This window comes from Podarcis tiliguerta, assembly GCF_965153285.1.
Source record: "Podarcis tiliguerta genome assembly, chromosome: 2".
NCBI lineage: Eukaryota > Metazoa > Chordata > Lepidosauria > Squamata > Lacertidae > Podarcis > Podarcis tiliguerta.
This window is the reverse complement of record NC_139535.1, coordinates 96,196,188-96,215,342: the sequence shown is the minus strand read 5'-3', so window position 1 is coordinate 96,215,342 and position 19,155 is coordinate 96,196,188. Positions and strand designations below refer to the sequence as shown.

The following is a 19,155-nucleotide window of genomic DNA, read 5'->3' as shown; positions in this document are numbered from 1 at the left end:
GAAGCCGACTTGTTTGATGAAGAGTAGTTCTGGCTCTCCCGCTACCTGTCCTCAGCAGAAGAGTTTGTCTGTGGGGCTATTTGCACTGTTGTCGGTATGTTTCGGGGAGTTTTAAGTGTAGACTATTAAGTTTTATGACCTGGGAGGTTTAAAGAGCTCTGCCCAGGGAAGGGCATGATGACAGGGTTCCAGATGGCAAGCGACTCCCACAACTTCTGTCTTGGGCTGTGATTTTTACTATTGAGCATAGGCAAGCAGAGTCACGACTAGAGGAGCCTGATGAAGAAGTTGGCAGGAGCTGAGAATTCCCTCCTTTACAGTAAATTGTTTCATTTATCACAAATCTCTGATTGATTAAAAAGAAACAGAAGGAAGAGCCCACACCATCAGGCTATTAGAACAACAGGAGGAGCATCCTGGCTCTGCCACCCTAGCCTCGTTTTCGGTTCTAACCGTCCTGAAACTTGTGGAAGGTGAACTTCTGCAATGGAAAACCTTTTGCATCAGCAGCGGTTGTTTCCGTTGCATTTGAGACCCCTGGAAAATCAGGGTTTTAAAAATGCATCAGCAGACACTATGGAGAAAGGCAACCAAAATGAAGCCGTCAACTCTAAAATACATTCTTGCAACAATTTCTTAGTTGTTTACAGAGCGGTCCAAATGCCTCTTGCACCAGGCTGAGATGAGGGGGTTTGGATTGGGCAGAGATGGCTTTTTTACACAGCCCTGCCACCCTCTGCCTGCAGAGCCATGCCAGCACCAGTCTGCTGGCGCAGAGCTCTCCCTTTTGCCCGCTGAACTGCCACTGATGGGTACTCTACTGGTGGCAGCCAGCGGAAAGATTTCAACCACTTTCAGCCTCAGCCAGCATGCTTGCTTGGGCTGTTGATGTGGCTCCGTCGCTCCACTCCCGGAAGACACCCCAGACAGCAGCTGGGGTTGAGATTGATGTGTCCAGCTCTTCAGCTGCGATGCTGTTCATACTTACTTGGAAAGTAGCCCCTCCTCCCACCAAACACAGTGGTACTTACTTTTGAGTAAATGTAAGTAGGCTCATGCGTTATGGATCCTTCAAGTGAAGAAGCTTCTGCTCCTGTTCACGCCTGCATTTTAGGCTGCGCATCCCTGGGAGCAAACCCCATTGAACTCAGTGGTACTTACTCCTGAGTAGATGTGCACAGGAGGAATTGCTCTGAAAATGCCTCTGAAGCTCTCGTGCTGTTATTTGGGCACCTGTTGACTGTAGTTAATGCAAACGGGGTAGACAAGAGAAGAGAGACATTTAAAATCAAATGCATACCCCAGCCAGTTTGCATCAGCCGCAGGCACTGATGTAAGCTTTGTTTTGGTATTTATTTTCACCCCCGATATGACATATGGGAAAGTTTTGACTTTCCCAGGCATGTATTGTCTCTTAAATATAACACGAGAAATAATAAATAATCATATCCCATTTTTAGATGACTTAAAAAAACCAAGCAAACAGAAAGCTTTTGAAGTCAGATCCTGCATGCCCTAGGAGAAATGGAAAACCCCACAAATGTCTTCATTCAGGCACTTGTTTGCATTACAAATTCCTCCCCACCATTTTCTCTTCTGGGCGGATAGCGAGATATAGATAAGCAGCTTAAGAAAGGCTGGGTTAGCCTTACCTGTAAAACTCTCCCTGTTCTTGTTGAAAATGTAAATTAGAATGGCATTTTGGAGCCTAAGAAACAATGCGGTTTGATTAAACTCCTTTGGCAGAAAGTGTTGTTCTGCCACAAGGGTAAGAAACCTGGTGCTGTTGGGCATCAACTGCAGCCAGACAGGGTGATGGGAATTGTAGTGTGGCCACATCTAGAGGGCACCAGGTTCCCCCCCAGAGCTCTGTCCTTCAGCCCTAAGCCAACCTTCCAACAAGCCCAGTTGCCCCAGCCACCACTCCTCCTTCTCCACCCACACCTCATGTCCAGGTTGTCTCATGTTACTCCTAAGGGGCTTGGCTTAGCTTGGTGTTGGAAGTCTTAAGCGAGGCTGCAGGAGTATTCCTTACAGTTACAATACTATCACTGCAGCTTCCTCTTGCAAACAGGCAAAGCAGAGGGGTTTCGCCTCCATCCAGCGCACAATGTCTTACCACATTTGGTGCCTCATGCGGTGGAATTATTTTATTATCTCTCTTGGTCTCGGAGGATGTGCATTCTTAGATCTTCTTTATTAAGGGAAGTAAATATTAACTGAGGCTTTGTGGCGACTGTGTAGAATATGCCAGTGAGGATTAAATGGGAGCTCAGCACATTACATTAAGATGAAAAATCGCCTTGTGGCTGCTAGGTGCTGATAAAGGCGCTTTCTTTTTATTAGATGATGGCTTAATGTTGTGGCCACAACATTGCGTCAGAGCGACTTTAGTACTTTAGTATGAAGTGGGTAACACAGGAGCGTATTTGCAGAGAGAGAGGAGGAGTTTTGCTCCACCATTGGCCTGACTACTAAAATACAGGCATGCTCTCCTATTCAAAAATTTGCACACCTCGTTTTATGTTGCATACAACAATTGAATGGCCTGGTGTGGCTACCCAGAAGGCAAGAAAGATGGAAGACCTCGTGTTGTAGTATGTGGAGTATACTGGCAGCAACAGAAAGGTGGGGTGTTGGTTCAGGGATGAATAAGCAACAGCTTAGATGACCCCTGTCCGAGGGGAAGGCGGAATTCAGTGACAGGCGCACAGCAGAGCTGGGAGTGATAGAGCCTTGCAAGTACAGCTGGCTTGTTTCTCAGTCAGAAGGGGAAAGAGGCTCTGGCAAGCCAGAATGGATGGAAGAGTTGTTAGGCTCGGAGGTCAGAAAAGGATGCCAGTTTAATCATTCACCGAAAGAACCTGCTGATATTTTAATCAGGTGCCTATACGTGGTAAATGCTGGTTTTCTATACAACTCTGTAAAGCACTGTAGCCCTTTTGAAAAAAAACGGTGAGCTCTATGTGGATTGTTCACTTGGCCAGTCTGGGCACATTTCACTTCATGCATCCTTGTAGGTTCCTGTTGTGCAACACAGTAATACCAATGATGTTTGTCTGTTCTGTAAACCACACCTGATTTGGGGAGATCTCACTAGACTGCGGTCATTTCTGTGATTCTGTACTCAGAAGACTTCCATTGAAAGTTTTCAAGTCAACCAGGTTCAAAGCATTTTAATCTGTTGTTAATCTCTGGCAATTGAAATAGTGAGAACCTAGGAGCTTCTTCTCCCATGCAATTTCCTTATGGCAGTCTTAACGATAATATTATTTTTATCTCCAATCTGGAGAGATCAAGAACTAGCACTCAGTGTTCATGGCATACCCATAGAGAGTTTATCTGCCAAATATTCCCCAAATGCCCACAAAATGCCTCTTTTGTGTTGGTGACATTTTTAATTGCTTGGGGAATTAAAGATAGTGGTTTCACAGCCCACCCATTTCCTGCTGTGAGGGATTCCTTAGTGGCTATCACTTTTATATATCACAGCTTATTTCACTTGGACCTCACAGCTGAATTGCTCCCAATAGAGTCCTCCCTCTCAGAAACATATAAAGGCCAAGAAAAGTTTGTCCAAAGAACATTCAGTACTTTTAGATCTCTAGCATCCTCTAGCTGTGTGGAGAGAATAGCACCCTTGTTTCCTTTAATAGCATGTTCATAGAATCAGAGAATCATAGAGTTGGAAGAGACCACAAGGGCCATCGAGTCCAACCCCCTGCCAAGCAGGAAACACCATCAGAGGACTCCTGACATATGGTTGTCAAGCCTCTGCTTAAAGACCTCCAAAGAAGGAGACTCCACCACACTCCTTGGCAGCAAATTCCACTGTCAAACAGCTCTTACTGTCAGGAAGTTCTTCCTAATGTTTAGGTGGAATCTTCTTTCTTGTAGTTTGGATCCATTGCTCCGTGTCCGCTTCTCTGGAGCAGCAGAAAACAACCTTTCTCCCTCCTCTATGTGACATCCTTTTATATATTTGAACATGGCTATCATATCATCCCTTAACCTCCTCTTCTCCAGGCTAAACATGCCCAGCTCCCTTAGCCGTTCCTCATAAGGCATCGTTTCCAGGCCTTTGACCATTTTGGTTGCCCTCCTCTGGACACGTTCCAGTTTGTCAGTGTCCTTCTTGAACTGTGGTGCCCAGAACTGGACACAGTACTCCAGGTGAGGTCTGACCAGAGCAGAATACAGTGGCACTATTACTTCCCTTGATCTAGATGCTATACTCCTATTGATGCAGCCCAGAATTGCATTGGCTTTTTTAGCTGCCGCGTCACACTGTTGGCTCATGTCAAGTTTGTGGTCAACCAAGACTCCTAGATCCTTTTCACATGTACTGCTCTCAAGCCAGGTGTCACCCATCTTGTATTTGTGCCTCTCATTTTTTTTGCCCAAGTGCAATACTTTACATTTCTCCCTGTTAAATGTAAAGTGTTCACCTTGCCACTCCACTGCTTTTCACTATAAGGGCACTTCCAGGTGACCTGCTAACTGAGATTTGTTTGCAAGGAGATCAGATAACATTGGCTGTTTTATTGAGCATTCTTTCTGATTTGTTTGCAGGGAGGGCATAGATGCAGTTGCATCAAAAGAATAATATGTAATACCCTTTCCTTATTGCAAATAAGGCTGTTCTTCGGGGGGGGAGTGGGTTTGTTGCACAACCATTGCAAATCAGCTTTAATGGTGCAACCTGAATTTGCCCATATGTGATTGAATCCCACCCCAAAAGAGCAACAGAATATATTCATTTTACATATTTATATTCTGCATAGAATGTATTTAAGGTAAATATATTTATTCTATATATTTATAGTCGATTTAAGAATATATTTATAAAGCGTCTCTATCAGATTCTTGGCCAACTTTTTCTTGGAAACCTGAAAGAAAGGAATCCTGCAGCTTTTGCCAGGGCACCTTGGAAGAAGTTCAGCATTCCTGGATCTAATGGAACCTCAATTGTTGGGTTTGAATCTCTCTTCTTGTAGTTGAAAACCAATGGTTCTTGTGCTATCCTTGGTGGATAAGTGAGCAGCTGATTTCCATCTTTTCTAAGATTCTTTTAAACATCTGAAAACTGCTAGCTGATTTTAGCTTGTTCTCACCAAATTTGTTTTCTAGACTAGAAAGATAACTTAGCGGTCAATGCATCCAGATAAGCCTGAAAGAGACGCATGAGAATAAAACATTCGCTTGGTTCCAGCTTACTTTTCTCTCTTTTCCTCTTTCAAAGTTCGAAAATGGAAGAAGAACAAACTGACTTGTGTGACACCTCCCAGTGCCCTGCTAGACACCTGGCTACTTAGATGTCCCCAGATAATAATTTCAGTTCATTCATTCGCAAATGACTGCTTTAAAACAAAGTGATTTCAGTGCTAAGTGCAAGTTTACCTCTCTTCAACTAAAACCAATAGGATTTAAAGGTGATTAACCTTAGCTGCATCATTCCTCCCAGCTGCCAGCCAAAGCCCTCTTCTGCAGAGCTATCAGGGTGAAGTTAAGTGCAGCAGAGACAGTTTGACAGTGCCTCTGGTGCACCGTAAACAAGTGCACATTATGCTCTGTTGTAGTAAGCTGTGGCAAAAACCCAAAAGTTCAGCAGGCTTTCAGAATAGCTTTAGTGGGGGGAAGCTGTGACTGGCTCTTATTGGCTGTTACAAAGGTAGGCGATGTGGCCCCCTCTAGATGTCATTGGAATATAATTTCCAACATTGGCCATGCTGAAGGAAGCTGATGAGAGTTTTAGTGCAGCAACACACTGCCTATCTTTGGCCATGGCATTAGTTAAAAACCCTCCCTTCTCCCTGGAAAGCTTTTGCAAACTTTTCTGTGTATAATGTTCATGATCTGGAGGGAGAGGGAGGTGAGAGGAAAAGATGGCGATGAATGGGTTTCTTCCTGTTTTCCCAGGGCACGCCAGCTGAGCATAGGAAGCTGTGCCAGTCTGGACTATTTGACCATCTGGTCCAGGATGGTCTATTCTGAGTGGTAGAAGATCTCAGAGCCAGGGCTCTCATGCCACCTGTTTGCCTGATCTGTTAAAAAACCCCACACAAGGAGAGATGGAAAGGTTTGAACCTGGGCCATTCTGTATGTTCTCTACTACTGAGCTACTGTATATGGCCCCTCCCAGTGAACAATGCCCAGGCTGCCCTGCAGCTTTCACCTTAATATGTTGAACAAGCTAAAACGTTGGTCACCTCAGGACAGCGGTCCTCTTTCTTGCTGACTAACCATACCTGTTCTGAATTTTTGATTGGCTTTCTCGGATGCCTCTTCTCACCTTGAGCCAGTGCACCTCTTTTCTTTAGCCAGTGTGATGTAGTGGTTAAGAGCGGTAGACTCGTAATCTGGTAAACCAGGTTCGCGTCCCCGCTCCTCCACATGCAGCTGCTGGGTGACCTTGGCTAGTCACACTTCCCTGAAGTCTCTCAGCCCCACTCACCTCACAGAGTGTTTGTTGTGGGGGAGGAAGGGAAAGGAGATTGTTAGCCACTTTGAGACTTCTTAAAGGTAAAGGGACCCCTGACCATTAGGGCCAGTCGTGGCCGACTCTGGGGTTGCGGCGCTCATCTCGCTTTATTGGCCGAGGGAGCCGGCGTACAGCTTCCGGGTCATGTGGCCAGCATGACTAAGCCACTTCTGGCGAACCAGAGCAGCTCACGGAAACACCGTTTACCTTTCCGCCGGAGCGGTACCTATTTATCTACTTGCACTTTGATGTGCTTTAGAACTGCTAGGTTGGCAGGAGCAGGGACCGAGCAACGGGAGCTCACCCCGTCGTGGGGATTCAAACCGCCGACATTCTGATCGGCAAGTCCTAGGCCCTGTGGTTTAACCCACAGCGCCACCCACGTCCCTTTGAGACTCCTTAGAGTAGTGATAAAGCGGGATATCAAATCCAAACTCTTCTTCTTCTCTTCATTGTAGACTTGTCTCCTGGAAAGCGTAGGCTTATACATTGGGGTATAGAAATGCCTTACGCATAGTCAGACCAATGGTGCATTTGGCTCAGTATTACCCATCCTTTCTTCAGCAACAGCTCTCCCAAGGTTTCAGGCAGGGCTCTCTCCCATCTCTTACCTGGAGATGCCATGCCAGGAGTTGAACCTTTGACCTCATGCAAACAAAAGCGGATGATCTGCCACTTTGCTGCAGCTAAAGTATGGGTTCTGCGCTTGGGCAGAACGAAATGACTGTCTGTTTCAAAGTGCTGCAGAAAGAGCCTCAAGACTCAGCACGCCACCACAGATATTATTTTGTTTTATTTATTTTTTTTATTTAGTTTGCAGATCTGTAGTCTCAACCAGCATTGTTAGGCCTGTGCTTTTTATATTGTGCTTCTCGTCACATGCCGCATGTAAAGGGGGTGCGTAACTATATGGTCTGATCAGAGGAATGTGTATCCATGGCAACACCATGTATTACCTAAAGATGCATACACATTTCACTGGGGGTTGGGGAACCAGTTCCTTTGCTTTTGTGATCTGCATCTGGCTCCAGGCACATTGCAGGGCAAAGGGGCAAGATAGGTAGCATCTGGTCTCTTCTTTCTGCTCCTCAGTGAATAGTTTTATTCTCTGCTCCTGTAGAGATGTTCAAACGCTGCTACCTGCCATTTCATGCTTCTTAACCCTGCTTTCTTCTTCTTCGCTGCTATCTGATTTGTAACCCACCCCACAGCTTCCTTTTCGGCCCCTGACCTCTCCTGTCTCACCTGCATAGCTCAGACTGTAAGCCATGGGTAGGCAAACTAAGGCCCGGGGGCTGGATCTGGCCCAATCGCCTTCTAAATCCAGCTTGTGGATGGTCCGGAAATCAGTGTGTTTTTACATGAGTAGAATGCGTCCTTTTATTTAAAATGCATCTCTGGGTTATTTGTGGGGCATAGGCATTCGTTCATTTTTCCCCCTTCAAAATATAGTCTGGCCGCCCACAAGGTCTGAGGGACAGTGGACTGGCCCCCTGCTGAAAAAGTTTGCTGCCCCCTGCTGTAAGCCTCTGGTTGGTCCCGTGTCAGTGCAACACCTAACAAACACACTGTTGGCAGCATATCTATGATTGTCAATTAGTAGTGGAAGTAGTTAGAGATGGGAGGGAAGCTCGATTGAGTTCAAGGATGAACCTTCTAATTCACACTTTCTGAAGCAACGTGTGAACCAAAGCACAGCCAGCCAGCCTTTGAAATTCACACTTGTCTGCAGTTCTCCAGCCAACTAATCTGATTTTTAAAATTAGATAAATGCACATACTACTGTATAAATTAAAAAATTGTATATCAGTCAACACAGCGTATGAAATTGCACTATATTAGGGAGAAGTGCTTTGCAAAAGTGTGCCCATTAAGCAAACTTGATTGTGTATATTAGGTGAAATAGACACTAAAATGCTGGTGAGTTTTTATGAAGGCTAAAAAAAAAAAAACACAAACTGATGTGGAAACATGGAGAACTGAATTTAAGATTAGGAAAATAATACATGCAACTGAGAGAAACCAAAATTGACAGATCCATCTATCTCTATTCATAGCTGTATTCTCTTCTCCCCACCCAATATAGGGCCCTCAGTAGAAGAAGGCTAAGAAGCAAACCCTACACAAATCCAGAGTAGAGTCCCTAAGACAGCTGGATGGCGCCTTGTACGTTTCCTTCCAGCAACTCCTGCAGCCATGTTGGTGCCAAACATATTGCTCAGCTTTCCTTTGGACCACATCAGCGAGGCTGAGAAGAGGGTCTTGCCATCTAGGCAGCCCAGGACTTCCATACACACTGCCCCAGGCTTGCATCCCAGGGAGGTCAGTTGAGTGCTGCTAACGCAGCAGTTTGACTTCACCCCTGGAGGCGCACTCCATTGTTTCTTGAGACAGATGGATGTCAACAACAATGGTCTTTAAGCAACACATTCAAATGTCTTAGCAAGGGTCAGTGCAGGTGAACTGGTATGAATGCTGGCCCAGTGGAACTCTGGTTCCACAGAGCAGGAGATGTAGTAGGAAAGACCCTGTAACTGCACTCTGGATAGAAGCGATCGTAAGCAAGGCTCCTGCCATAATGCATTGCACTCCTCCACTCAAGCCTTTAGCATTGGAGCAAACTGGTTTTAGGAACTGGATAATCAATGGACAACAGGCCGTAGTTGTCCTCTGGGCAACTTCATCTGGCTATCTCAGTTCCTTCCTATTATAATATGAACTGCTCATAAAAGAGGCCTGTTGGGTTATGGTCTTAAGCCTCTGTCTGATCATTTCCAGCAGTTCTGGCCACTTCAGAGAGGAAACTTTTTGTACGGATCTATGATATGCCGCCATATAAAATGCCACCTGCACAGTAATAGCTTGCAAAGCATGAAGAGACAGGGAAAACAACTTATACCCCATTGAGAATCCCAGAATAGTTGGGGTTGCTCCATTCCTGTTCATTAAGCCCACCTCCTCACTCTGGAAGGAGAAACATGATGATCTCCCCATGTCATCCTGCAATTGGTTGTACAATAGCCCGAAATGAGAGGTGATTAAATGTACAGTGCAAATTTAGATCGGGCTTTCTGTTGTTTTGGTTGTCATGTAGGGGGACATACTAATAATCTGGAGATAATTTATTTTGACCTCATGGTAGGGTACAAGTCCAGCCCCGCCTTGGAAATGGACAGTTTAAGAGATATGTTGAGATCCATAATACTGTGTGCTGGCTTTGGTCTCCATTCAGAACCAAACTTCCACAGGGACACACAGCTATTTGGTTCATCAAGACTTGCATACATGAATCAAGACGTTAGTCCAAAGGTTATATATAACTCCCAGACTATAGAACAGCAAACAGCTTCTTTATCATTGCCATCAGATGATTGATTGTTTAATCAACAAGCCATTACAAAGTCACAAAACAACAATAAAACTCAAGTAATTTCCTTCAGGGGGGCTTTAGCAATACATATTAATACAAATGGATTTCTTGTCAATTCGTGGCATTTGTTCCTTCAGGCTTTCTCCTTTTTGCTTTAGTGCTGCATTATTATTTTTTAAAACTCTCCATTTCTCTTGGTTGTGATATAGTGGTTCTGCTCTAGATGGATCACACACAAAAAATCAGCATACAGATCAACAGTTCAGATATAAATTTCCTTCCAAGCACAGCACTGGTGGAGCAATGTAATTGAATAGCATAATTTTCTGAGGTCTGTGATTCATATATGCATAATTGCTGATGTGATGGAACCTTACGGTGGCTGGCTGCAGCCGCCCCTCTTGGCAAACTGAATGTGCATCGTTTGAACTCTTAATGCTGAGAAGGCCTTATGAAGGGAACTGGAGTAACTTTACAATGTGTCTTACTGGGTCTTGGTCATGGTTTCTGACATGCACCTTAAGCAAGTCAGAAACATGCTTGAAAGGAAACACAGAGTCAACTTCTCCCTCCCACGCCATCAGTTTAAAGCATCCAAACACACCGTATTTTTCGCTCTATAAGACGCACCAGACCACAAGACGCACCTAGTTTTTGGAAGAGGAGAACAAAAATATATATATTCTGAGTCTCAGAAGCTAGAACAGCAAGAGGGGTCGCTGCACAGTGAAAGCAGCAATCCGTCTTGCTGATCTGGCTTCTGGGATAGCTGCGCAGCCTGCATTCGCTCCATAAGACGCACACACATTTCCCCTTACTTTTTAGGAGGGAAAAAGTGAGTCTTATAGAGCAAAAAATACGGTAATCTGATCAGACATAATTTCATCACACCTTGTTGGCATTTATTCCATAGCAAAACAAGATGAGTGCCACATCTCTTAAGCTCACCTTTGACTGGACTTACCTTATAGCATAGCTCAGTGGTTCCCCTACGTTTTCCCCCCTCCAAGCACCACTTGGAAATCGTGAAGGGTCTTGGTGAGCCACTTGGTAATCTTTCTACTTGCTGTAGCACTTGTAATGAGCTCTCCTAGATGCTGCATGATTTTTAATTGTATTTTTATTGCTTCCTTTATTTCTTATCAATTTTTTATTTCTTTACAATTTGCATTCCATGGAATGAAATGCAATATAGGAATGAAACAATACAAATACAATCAAAAATCAATACATTAAATGCGATGGATGCGCTGTCTCCTGCCTTCAACCACAAATCCACAGATATGCTTTGGACCACATGAGTGAAGCTCACAGACCAGAGATGGTCCACAGACCACAGTTTGGGAACGTCCGCCATAGCTGAACGGCTTGTAGTTTCCCTTAACCATTGTGCAGAATCTACCTTTTTGTAATATAGAGTTTCAGGCTAACACAAGGACTGGATTAATGATGTCTAAGAGTGCACTTTCACTCTGGCCCCCAAAACACTTGTTTCTTGGAACGAAGCACCGCTGAGAGAAATAGGATTATATATTTAGGATTAAGGTACTAGCCTCTGATGCATACAGAACACTGATTCACTCAGTATTGAAGTTGTATTCAGTCATGTAACCCACACGACATGTATAAATATTTATGTTTCTCATGTGTATTGTATGTGTGCTTGCTGTATTATATGCTATAACCTCTAAAACTGTGACACCAGAGTTACAAATGACTTTCCTACACCTGCTTGATTTCAATTTGTTCTCTTTGGATATGTACTTTTATAAGATGTCCTGGGGGTGAAACCTTGCTTCTGCAAGGGGGCCCTCCTTTATGTAAACTTTTCTGTAGACAATGGAAGATCAAAGCTGGTTGGAAATAAAATTGTGAATGATCTATGTCTGTTTTACAAAAAGATCCTGGTTTTTTTTTTCTAATAAAGTGGTGTGAATCAGAGTCATTTCCCTCCATTTTAAGGATCTTTAAGAAGAATGCCTGAATTTTCTTTCAAAATCCTATGGACTTGATTACATCCAGTGAAAAGAAAGTTACTTGGGACCACAGCAACTACTGTGCTTCCTGAGTGAGGGCTTAATAGTGCGGGTAATTTAGATATTGCAAATAGGTAACTAGCAGTAGGTTGGGTTGTTGTTGTTGTTTCCCCCCCCCCCCCAAACATGCTGGGTTTCCCTTGGAAAGGATAAATCTGGATTAGAATCATAGAATCATAGAGTTGGAAGAGACCACAAGGGCCATCGAGTCCAACCCCCTGCCAAGCAGGAAACACCATCAGAGCACTCCTGACATATGGTTGTCAAGCCTCTGCTTAAAGACCTCCAAAGAAGGAGACTCCACCACACTCCTTGGCAGCAAATTCCAGTCGAACAGCTCTTACTGTCAGGAAGTTCTTCCTAATGTTTAGGTGGAATCTTCTTTCTTGTAGTTTGGATCCATTGCTCCGTGTCCGCTTCTCTGGAGCAGCAGAAAACAATTAAATGGGGGGAAATGTTAATGCTAACAACACCATGTGTGCACTTGTGGGGGAAAATTGCATCCATGAGGAGCACACGTCCCACACTAAACACCTATCTGGAAGCACCCAAAAACATTGTGGTAAGTTGCAGACATTCTCAGAAAAGTATATTCTCCCCTAGCATGGTTTAATCCTTTTGGTATGAAGAAATGTTTAGAAGATTGCTCGTCATGCAAAGTCTGCAATAACCCAAATGACTGGTACATTAGAGTTTAACTGGTAATTGTTGCAGAAACGTTCATAGGTAGCAGCCTATTTTGTAGTGTGCCTCATCCACCTGATGTAAGTCTGTGCACTTATATTGCAGTATGCTAGTCAATCTTTGAACAGCCACAGCACTCTGCTCTCCCCCCCCCCCTCCAATCCTTTGGACCCTTTGGGGAATAGAGCGTGCAATTGTGCTGGTTCTGGCTTTTTTGTAGTCAAGAAACCCATGAATGATAGTGATTTGTCTTTAATAATGTAACAGAAATGTTGATAATATTTACAGTTGCACACTGGAGGGATGGTTTCCTAAAAGTTTGGGGGCAAGGGTCACGAGAACAATGTTTTGTGGGAATTCTTTCTAAGCTTTCCATCTTGGGACTTTTTGAAGGTTTCTGTGGAAAAAAGGCTGGAAAGAGAAATCTCTGTAGTCTCCAGTGTTAGAAACAGATAAAGCTAGGAGCTAAATGACACCTTAAACCTAGGTTATGGGTGCCACAACAGAATGTCTAGGTGTGTTTTTTTATAACAAGAATACAAAGCTAAGAATTTCATCCAGTGAAAAGGAAGTCACTTGGGACCATGGTGATGAATGAACTGCAGCTAAAATATTATGTTCATTTTTCACATGGTCTAGTCCTTCCCCTGCCCACCCCCCTAATATTCTTAAGAGGGTCTCTCTTCCAGTCTTCAGATAGTAGTTGGAAATGGGGAGGCAGAGAAAAGGTCCTCTCTTCCTTCCACTCTGCAGTTTTAATGTGAAATCTTAGGCGCAGTACTGCACCCAGAGCTCAGAAACCGCTTGCGCTAATGAAATTCCCTGTTGCAAAATGTGCCTAGAACAATGGGGGTTTCAAACACAAGCAATATCCAAAATGCTGAGCTTGGAGAATGCCATTCTCCATGCACCGATGGAAATATGCAGTCTCACTATCTTACTGAGGACCAAACCAGATGAAACGCACATCACACAATTAACATTTGTGTAACTGGCTTTTTAAAACTAAATGTCAGGGGGAACCAACAAACTCACAGTTTGGTATAAAATACACATGACAATAATATGAAGGCCTTGAGTGGGTGACCACCTGGGAATCCCATGTATGCCATCTTGGTTTCCACAATGGAGGCAAGGTGGGATATATCAAATGGAAGAAAATAAACAAACTGGTTACTCCTGGTAGCTTCAAAGATCACTGGGTTTTAGTTAAATATGCAGAGATGCTGATATATGTATTGTTTCACCTCATGTCAAGAGGAAGGAAGGAAGAAGGAAGGAAACAATAATTTCTCTGTTTCTTATTATCACTGTCTTACAGCTTACTCTTTATGCACTGAATCTATCCATAGGATTTATTTGTGGAGAAAAACAAAGAACTATATTCTGAACTATTGTTTGGAGTGGAAAAAAGCCCAGAAAATATATAATGAAAGGGTATTAATCTGCAACCAGAACAGAGACGCCATCTTCTTAAAGAGGTTTGAGGGAGCCTGTGTGTGATGCCGCACAATGTCATGACATCATGCGTGTCACACCGTGTGACATCATGACATCATGTGCACATGCTGTGAAGGTCCAGGGGGTGGAGTCGAATGCTCCCTGAATATTGATGCCGCTCTGCCCTCTCAAAAGAAAAAGAAATACTTGAGGGGGACCGAAACTTCCTCAATCCCTAGGAGTTGTCTTGCCTGAACCAGAACATCCCTGGCACTTTATATATTGGCTGTCATCCAGTAATACCCATGAGTAGCATCTGTGCCCAATTTTTTAAAAGCGATTTTCCCTTTTAGAATGTGCACCGAAATGTGTTTTTTTTTAAAAAAAAAAAAACCAACCATGTGGGAATTTTGCTTGAGAGTTTTGCAGCCTAAACCGAAACCCCATTGAACACAGTAAGACTTACAACCACGTAAATGTAAGGATACTGTTCTTTCTGCTGATAAAATGAGACATTTGTATTGGAATCTTTATGTTTCTGGGGGGCATACGAAAACTTCCAGTCTCTGTCAGGCATCATATAACCAGAAGCAGGAACTTGTTAAGCCACACATTGGGGAAATTCACTGAACACTTGTTACATTGCTCGTACTCTCGCTGTCTGAGGCAGGATCAATCATTGCATTAACACAAGTGTCTAACTAGAACATCTGTGCCCTAATTCAAGAGGTTCCTTCCAGGAAATCTCATGGATGAAAATAAAACCTGATAGGAGAGGCACTTCTTTGCTGAATCAATACATTTTAACCCTTCATATAATGCTCATGATGGCAACAGGGAGAGAGAAAAAGGGATATCCAGGAAAAGTAAAGAACATTTCTTGGTGGGTGGGTTGTGTCTCACATGTTCAATTTCTGAAAGAGATATTATTTAACATTAATACTCTTATCTTATGCACACTTCCCCCTGAAATAAGTCTAATTGACATAGGCCGATGATATACTTTTTATGTTTTAAATATTAACCACCCAGATTGAAATCACAATAAGGAAAAGGCAGTGGCGTAGCGTGGGGGGTGCAGGGGGAGCCGGCCGCACCAGGCGCAACATCTGGGGGGGCGCGCTCGCACTCGCAGCTCTCTGCCCCTACCTGGCTCACTCACTCTCTCTCACTGCAGTGCTGGCTGTGCGAATCTGATCCGAGCCGCCGGGTCGCCGCCCACTGTGGAGGGGAGGGTGCCAGGCGTGTGGTGCGGAGAGAGAGCAAGGGACTATCTGGGGGAGGGACAGTGCAGCGGGGGGGGGGGTGCAAATTACTTGCCTTGCCCTGGGTGCTGACAACCCACGCTACGCCACTGGGAAAAGGCCTTTCAGACAAAAGAGACCCCATAAACAAACATCTCCTTGAGGCTCAAATTAAGCAGACACAGCATGGATGTATTTCTTTAGAAAACACAACTACTTCTTGCAAAGGAGGCCAGGAATACAGCCTTGGAGTGAGAAGAAGCCAGGAGACCCTGCCTTCCTGCCCACTGTCTCACCAGGGTGGTACATGCTCTGGTTTTCTCCTGCTTGGACTACTGCAGCACATTCTACGTGGGGCTACCTTTGAAGGTGACTCAAAAACTGCAATTAATCCAGAATCCAGCTGCTAGATTGGCGACGGGGGGCAGCTGCCGGGACCATACAACACTAGTCCTAAAGGATCTTCACTGGCTCCCAGTACATTTCCAAGCACAATTCAAAGTGCATACCCTCCAAGTGGTGTGGATGTGACCGGGAAATAAGTTCCAGAGGATCTCTGTTTGCATGAACAGATCAAGGTTGTGGAACCTGTTGCCCTCCATCTGTTGTTGGACTTCAGCTCTCATCATCACTGACCATAGGCCATGTTGGCTGAGGCTGCTGGGAACTGGAGTCCAGCAATGTCTAGGGGGCTACAGGTCCTTGACCCAGTGGCGTAGCGTGGGGGGTGCAGGGGGGGCCGGCCGCACCGGGCGCAACATCTGGGGGGGGCGCTCGCACTCGCAGCTCTCTGCCCCTACCTGGCTCACTCACTCTCTTTCACTGCAGTGCTGGCTGTGCGAATCCGATCCGAGCCGCCGGGTCACCGCCCACAGTGGAGGGGAGGGTGCCAGGCGTGCGGTGCGGTGCGGAGAGAGAGCGAGGGACTATCTGGGGGAGGGACAGTGCAGCGGGGGGGGGGGCCGCAAATTACTTGCCTTGCCCCGGGTTAGGGGGCGCAAATTACTTGCCTTGCCCCGGGTGCTAACAACCCACGCTACGCCACTGCCTTGACCCAATAAAGAAAAGCACTTCTAGTATGTAAAAGGGTATTTTCTTCGAGGAAATATAAGGGTCCAAGAACTGGGAGAGATGACTGAGGGCAAGCTACTGGTCTGGGAGAGGGGAGCTTGCTCATCCTCACCGTCCCTCTGCAGCTGCCTGTGCAGAATGCAGCAAGGGCTCCAAAAACACACCCTGACACTGCTAGTTGCTTCGCTGTTTGCAGAAAGCAGAATAGCTTTCAGTCTATTAATGCATACCCCCTTCATGGGTGAGATTCATTAAGCATAATGGATGCTTGTTCTTTGCAAGCCACGGGAAAGGATGTAGAAATGCTTTTTTTGCTTTCGCAATGTGATTCTAAATAACCTAACAGCGAGAGATTGGTGCAAAGCAGTTGCCTTAACAATAGCCCTGTGAGAAGCCTTCATTTGAAGGCGGGTGAGCATTGACCTTTCGTTCATACTCAGAAATGTGTTTGTGCAAACTGAAGGGGATGCCTCCACATTTTAAGTCCTGCAGCTTTCGATCCAGGTTGTTTTGAGCATACAACGCTACTTACATTTTACTGTGTTCATGCATGTCACTCAATAAAAAGTTGCTTGAACAGTTTCGTATATATGTTTTTAATCTCGTTTAAATTTCCTAACCTCTTCCTTACCTGCCTATCTTTTATGTTTCAGCCGTCTGTAAAATTTCCTCTGCCTTTTGATATTGTTGTGAAACTTTTATACATTCAACCTCATTGTTTCGGTATACAACATAACATCTTCAGGGGAAAGCAAAGCTATTACATTATCTGCCAATTGATGGGGTGGTGGTGGTGGAGGAGGAGGAGGAGGAGAGAGCTAAATATTTTTCTTTCTTTTTTTAAATACTTTTTGGAGGACATGATAAATAATAGTAGTAATAATAATAATAATAATAATAATAATAATAATAATTTATTTATACCCCGGCCAGAGCCGGGCTCAGGGTGGCTAACACCAGTAAAATTACAATTAAAAATAATAAAAAAAATAAAATAAACCAATTTAAAATACATGATGCATTTTGCAGGCTGGTTAAACGCCTGTGAATGTATCTCCATCTAATGGCTTAGCCAAGTATTGCATGTTGCTTCAGTTGGAAGCAATGCTTTTCTGCACACAATGTAGTTTGTGGAATTCACTGTCACAAGAAGTGCTGTGGACCATCAGCTGTAAAAGGAGATCAGCCAGATCCATACTGAGGGGGTGGGGTGGGACTATCAATAGCTATCAGCTTTATAGGGAGGCATTTTGCCTCTGAATATTGAGTTGCTTGGGTTCAGCTGTGGAAAGTGCTATTAACTTTAAGCATTGCTTGTGGGCTTCTTGCTGGGATCTGCTTAGCAACTGAGGGAAGCAGGATGCTGTTGTGTTAAATGGTTCTTTGGCCTGTGCTAGAGGTTGTATGACCGTGGTAAGTCCTACGGTATATGCTCACTCATAACCTTTCTTTACTTTTCACTCTATAAAGAGAGCAGCTTTTAATACAGTGGTACAGCGGGTGGCGCTGTGGGTTAAACCACAGAGCCTAGGACTTGCCGATCAAAAGGTTGGCGGTTTGAATTCCCGTGAAGGGGTGAACTCCCATTGTTCGGTCCCTGCTCCTGCCAACCTAGCAGTTCGAAAGCACATCAAGTGCAAGTAGATAAATAGGTACCGCTCCGGTGGGAAGGTAAACGGTGTTTCTGTGTGCTGTTCTGCTTCGCCAGAAGCGGCTTAGTCATGCTGGCCACATGATCCGGAAGCTGTACACCGGCTCCCGCGGCCAATAAAGCGAGAGTCGGCCACGACTGAACCTAATGGTCAGGGGTACCTTTACCTTGTGTTACAGACGCTTTAGGTTACACACTCTGCTAACCCAGAAATAGTACCTCGGGTTAAGAACTTTGCTTCAGGATGAGAAGAGAAATCGCGCAGCAGCAGCGGGCAGCAGCGGGAGGCCCCATTAGCTAAAGTGGTGCTTCAGGTTAAGAAGTTTCAGGTTAAGAACGGACCTCCAGAACGAATTAAGTTCTTAACCCGAGGTACCACTGTAGAAGGGTGTGGTCGAGGGGTCGGCAATGTTTTTTGAGGCCGATCTGGTCCACTCCCCAGCAGACCTCTCAGTGGGCTGGAGCGTGTGTGCCCGTGCATGCGCTCAAGCTATTTCCGGCTCCTCCATCGGCGCTCTTCCGACCTGGAAGTCGGTCCCTGCAGTGAGGGAAAAAATGGCGCAGTGGGGGAAAAAGCACAGAATCCCCATGCCGATCCACGGAATGGCCGTGGGCCAGTTCCAGGAAGCTCATGGGCCAGAAGCGGCCCATGGGCCTTAGGTTGCCAACCTCTGGTCTGGTCAATTTAAGTTACAAGTGGAAACTGCAACAAAAGGTTGAAGCATGGAATGCTTGTGTTCAGGGTTCTAGCTATCCTGCTTCCATTGCACCTTGTCAGTATTTAACGGGCTCTTTGCATGCTATGTCACCGCTGGGTGCTTGTAGAAGTCGGCTGGGAGTTCATTTTTCTCTTCTTTGGCAATCGCTTGTATAGGAGTATGATTGCCTTCCATGAACACCAACTTAACAGTGAGTCCATAAGTCACCTCAGGTAGTGCATTGATGCATCAGCAGAGTATAAAGAGCCCTGGAAAAGTCTTCAGAGGTTTCCTGCTCCCAGCAGAAAAAGTTTCTTCTCCAGTTAAGGCAAACCTCTCCCACACAGTTCTAAGTAACAAAGTGTTTATTGTCTTCAGATACAAGACAAAGCTAAACACTACTAAAACATTCCTGTTTAGACAGGCCTTACCTAGATGCTTAGGGACGCGGGTGGCGCTGTGGGTTAAAGCCTCAGCGCC

At 44.9% G+C, this 19,155-nt stretch overlaps 1 long non-coding RNA gene across 1 annotated transcript; it reads left to right on the top strand.

The window, feature by feature from the left end:
* Positions 1 to 4,743: 4,743 nt before the first annotated feature.
* Positions 4,744 to 11,795, top strand: LOC310671762. Its single transcript, XR_014508162.1, has 3 exons — positions 4,744 to 6,522; positions 6,885 to 10,434; positions 10,700 to 11,795. It is a non-coding gene; the product is annotated as an uncharacterized lncRNA (long non-coding RNA).
* The last annotated feature ends 7,360 nt before the right edge of the window (positions 11,796 to 19,155 follow it).